The sequence below is a fragment of the Theobroma cacao genome, chromosome 9 (assembly GCF_000208745.1).
Source record: "Theobroma cacao cultivar B97-61/B2 chromosome 9, Criollo_cocoa_genome_V2, whole genome shotgun sequence".
Classification (NCBI taxonomy): Eukaryota; Viridiplantae; Streptophyta; class Magnoliopsida; order Malvales; family Malvaceae; genus Theobroma; species Theobroma cacao.
This window is the reverse complement of record NC_030858.1, coordinates 20,127,497-20,132,768: the sequence shown is the minus strand read 5'-3', so window position 1 is coordinate 20,132,768 and position 5,272 is coordinate 20,127,497. Positions and strand designations below refer to the sequence as shown.

Genomic DNA, 5,272 nt, shown 5'->3' with positions numbered 1-5,272 from the left:
TTATCCAAGTATTTGTAGAATCAACCACTAAACAGGCTTCTAACATATTTAGAAAACCCATACTTTGTTTATTCTTTTGGATTTCTTCAAGGTAGACCTTGCAATTTCGCTTCCAATGTCCTTTCACACCACAATGGAAACATTTTCGTTTGGTGTTGTCTTTTGAAGTAGTCTTTTCTTCATGGGCTTTTTCTTTTCTCCCACTGAGCCTTTAGAAATCTTTTTATTTCCAACTATCTTCTTTTTACCCTTGGGTTTGGGCTTAGAAGTGGAAATTACATGTGCTTCAGGTTTCTTTTTCAAATCAAGAACCTCCTCCACATTTTGAAGATCATTCATTAGCCCACTTAGGGTGTAATCCCTAGTGTGCAGTTCATAATCCAATTTGAATTGTGAAAATGGCGAATTCAAGCTATGAACAATCATTGATATTTGCGTTTTCGCATCTATCTCAGCACCATTTAGTTCTGCCTCATTGAGACAAGAGATCACTTTCAGCATGTAATGGCTCCCCAAGTTTCTACTTAAGGTCTTTAAAAGCATTGATTGCTTTCACCTTAGCAGATCTAGTTTTCGTACCAATCATCTCATGTAGGTGTAACATTATGTCAGTAGCATTGCCCATGCCTTTGTGCTGCTTTTGAAATATACTGTTCATAAAGGCCAGTATATAGCATTTAACCAGCTCGTTTGCATCATGCCACTTCTTATGATATTCAATATCTTGTGGAGTTGACTGGGGAGTCAGTGCTTCAGGCTCATGGTCAGAAAGAACCCATGTGACCTTGTCATAATTAAGGACAATATTAAGGTTTCTTTTCTATTCAGAGTAGTTATCACCATTCAAAGTGCATTTGTTCAGCAAAATTGAAAGTGGATTCATATTTGTGAAGCAGATATGTTTCTGAAAGTACATTTGAAATTATGTAAGCATACTAGTTATTCATAGACTTTGAACATTTCATGATGCATGTATGCATGATGACAATATATAAAACCCTATAAATTATATTATTAGTTCGAAGGTCATCTACCTTTCTGTAATAAATTAATTGACTATGGGCCGTGAGAATTTACTACTAGGTAAACTAGGACTCTCCAACTTAACTATGTTGCCCAGTATCTTCATACTTAACATGGTTAATGTCACAGCCCAATTTTTGAGCCATGACCGACTCAAGGGACCAATGGGCTCAGCCCATCAAGCCCAAGGAAGCCTACTTACATGATCTTATATGTTAATCCATATTTCTTTAGAATCCGAAATTCATAATACTCAATTACAATTCCTTTGAAAATAACTCATAAAACCCAGTCATGTATTCATAATGGCATCATCAACCATTATATACATACATATAATTTGACAAGTGAATCTCAGCATTTCACAACAAATAGTCATATACACGTAATTAGAACTTGACCGTCAGCGGAGTGACTCTAGATGGGAGATATGACTACTGAATGTCAAAGTACCTGCCCAAAAGATGGGAGTACGCGGACACCTCAATCTACGTCTCAACCACCCCTGAATCTGAAAACATGAAGTTGAAAATGTGAGTATAAACTCAGTGAGTGAACATAGGAAGGGAACAAGCAATTACAAGGAATGATTTAGAAATCATGATGCACTTAAGTTCGAAAATAGTGCAACCTAGTTCAAGTTCTTATTAAAATCCTTCCATCAACCCCGGGTTATTAAATTATTTCATAATGAAGGAACCATATTTAGCTGGAAATTGAAAAGAGAGGAAATTTCTAGCAATCATCCAAGCAAGGTAGTATAAACAGAATGTTCTTGTTGCAATAAAATCAATTCACATGTAAATGGGAAATTTTCAAGATTTATCATGCCATATAATCACATATTATAATCATAATCTTTCTATTGCATATACATATGCTTAAGCACATATTAATTAATATACCACCACACCTCATCCAGCTCATGTACATCATTACCAGCATGTGCACCGCCCACTCAGCACATGCACGGTTGTAATTATCACGACAGCATCATTACCGGCATGTGCACTGCCCACTCCGCACATGCACGGTTGTAATTATCACGACAACATCATTACCGGCATGTGCACTGCCCACTCCACACATGCACAGTTGTAATTATCACGATAGCATCATTACCGACATGTGCACTGCCCACTCCGCACATGCACGGTTGTAATTATCACGACATCATCATTACCGGCATGTGCACTGCCCACTCTGCACATGCACAGTTGTAATTATCACGATAGCATCATTACCGACATGTGCACTGCCCACTCCGCACATGCACGATTGCATTTGTCACATAATGGTACCATTTATGACATAGTATATATATATATATATATATCATTATACAGAAACATATGAATTCATCACACTATCCATTTCATAACATAATAACATTTCATAAGGGCTTGTTTCGGTGCAAGTTTTTGAAGAAAAACCAATAAAATGTTTTAAAGGATTCAATCAAACATAAACGTCTATATCCCAAGACATTTTAATGCAAGTTCACTCACCTGGCATCAATGAGATTTTAAATTGCTATTTGTTCGGAGGTGTCTCTAACTATTTTCACTAGCTGGTCGCTCGTTATTTACTCCGGCATGCCACCACAGTTCTCTAACTTTATCTTTGCACTTCCTAGCAATAATACGAACTCAATATATTTAATTACATACGTATACGGACAACACTTTAATCAATTAATCCTCACTCAATTTTATATTTTCATCCTGTCATGAAACCATCTTCAATTAACTCACATCTTAATACTTTTTTACCAAAATTACTTACATCCATTGCTTACGAAATTCCTTACATTCATTGCTTACGAAATTCTTTAGATTATATCACTGGCAACTTATTTAGGATGTCAAGTACCTACTTCAACCTTTCTAAATAATTTCCACTCAAATCCATCTTTTATTTCCACACATAATCCACATATATGGCAGCAACAATTATTCTCACTTTCACTCGATTATTTCCTAGTTTACACGCATCATTATCTATCTAACTTTTAATACTTTGTTTCTCAATCCTCCATCCATAATATTCCTTTTTTATTTCTTTCAAACAGCATGCCATACAATCTTAACAATTTTCAACTAGCTTAGGCAAATAAATCCTTTCAACAACCATAATTCGTCACAATATTCAACTAACCGTAAGCTTTAAAACATAGTGTTAAGCTTACCATTTTCCTTTTCCACTTTGAGTCCTTGATGTACCCATGGGTTTATTGGCTTACATGTTACCAATTTTTCTCCAATCAAGCCAATCTTTGCTGCCACAAGACATTTCTCTAAGTCGCTAACTCATTTTCAAAGACTACCCAAGCCAAAAACAAGAATTCCTACCGTTCCTTGCTTGAATCACCAAAATCAAGCTTTTTCTTCCTTTCTCTCTTTTTCTTTCTTCTCCTCCTAGGGTTTTGGTGTATTGGAAATTGGAGTTAAAGGCTGTAAATTTAATGCTCAAGAAGTTTGGAGAAGAAAGGAAAAGAAAACATGGAAAGGAAAGTGAAGAAAACTTGATTTCATGGTGGATAAAGAGAAAATGGCATGGAAGCTTCAAGAATGGCGTCGAGCATGGATTAAGAAGAAATAAAATCTGCTGGGGGAAAGGATAAGGTCGGTCTTGGCCTAAAAAAATGAGAGTCAAAGCTTCCTTTGGAAGCTTTGACCAAACTTCACATAAAATTACCGTTTTGCCCTTTTTTGTTTCCTTCCATTTTAATTTAGTTCTCCCAACACTCATTTAACTCCAATTTCCTTCTGTTACCGTCTCCTACATATGCACAAACAAAGTATGAAGTTTGTACTCTAACGCGGTGTCCCCATAATATTTAAAATATTTATTTGCCCGCGCTATCTTTACTTAATAAAGACACGTGGCCCCATTAACGTCATTTTTCTCCAAAAATCCTCTCATTCTTCTTCTCCCCCACTTAGATTGACAATATACTCCTTCTTCATGGAAAATTTTGACACTGAATAAAATATTAATATTTTAATATTATTTTATTCCAAAAATTTCCTCTTATCTCCTCTTGTCACCTTGGTACCCAAAATACCTTATTATGCCTCAATTGACTTCCGAATCACTTTTTATCTTGCAAATTCTTCTTCGATAAAAATATTATTATTTTATTATTATTTCCTCGTGTGCGGAATATTTTATCCCAAACTATTCTTTTCATCTTTCATCATTTCTAAACATTATAATTAACCTCAATTGGCATCTAATAAGCTTTATTAGTCACCATATCAAATTACGGGGTATTACAGTTAAGGAGCGCCTTTATTTTGTCCGTGAAGTTTACTAACAGAGCTACTGTCGGTAGGTTAATAGTAAATTCATGTTGAGTGTAATAACCATTGTTACATTCTTTTAAGCTCCTTACTTAGTGAGCCTCTATGGGAGGTCTCACTTCATAATCCACCTAAAAGGATTTATCCTTTCGGAGACCTAGTCCGCCATGATTTAGATTCATGTCCACTTGTAGGGAGTGACATGTTTCACATGCCAATGGACCAACAATGGAGACCGTGGACTCTAAGATTACTAGCATCCTCTCCCACTCAATATTTTTATACTTAGGGTTTTGATTGACTTTTTATCAGATTTTCCAGATGCATATTTAGAATATCCTAAGTCAAATTATAGGCTTGGTTATGTTTCCAACTAAACACTTTTAGTATATAACTAAGTCTATATTACCATCTTGTTTAGATGTGATTTCTTTTCCTATAATCATTATGTATCTCATAGTATAAAACTCCTTTTAAACTAAAATACATAATGTATGCATGGCATTCCTTAAGAGATGTTGGCACTTTAATTCTAGATGACATGTTTTCAAGCATACAAATAATATCTAATATCACTCATACATATAAATATATATATATATATATATATATAATAAGCCACATTAATGTCCATCCAAGAAAAATAAAATAAAATTACAACTTGTAATTCTCTTCAATCTTGCTTGCTTTCGCTGCTTGTTAGGATCACATCAATTTGGCACTCTTTTGAATTTTATGATTAAAAAAAATCCTCAATTTTAATTTTAATTTTAACCCAATTTGAGAAAATAATTTTATTTTATCCAATTAATTAATCTCATTAATTAATACCAAAAATATAAATATATATTTTTAATTCAAGGCTAAAATTAATTTTCCAAAAAAAATAAAAAGAATTTTGGAAAATTTTAAGAATATATATTTAAAACATATATATATATTTT

The 5,272-nt window shown here is 34.0% G+C and overlaps 1 long non-coding RNA gene across 2 annotated transcripts; it reads right to left on the bottom strand.

Moving 5' to 3' along the window:
- Positions 1,303–3,252, bottom strand: LOC108663354. Of its 2 annotated transcripts, XR_001929324.1 has the most exons (3): positions 3,212–3,250; positions 2,532–2,655; positions 1,303–1,534 (listed from the first exon to the last, which is right to left on the bottom strand). It is a non-coding gene; the product is annotated as an uncharacterized LOC108663354 (long non-coding RNA). The 2 variants fall into 2 exon arrangements; XR_001929325.1 differs by lacking the exon at positions 2,532–2,655 and having other exon boundaries at positions 3,212–3,252.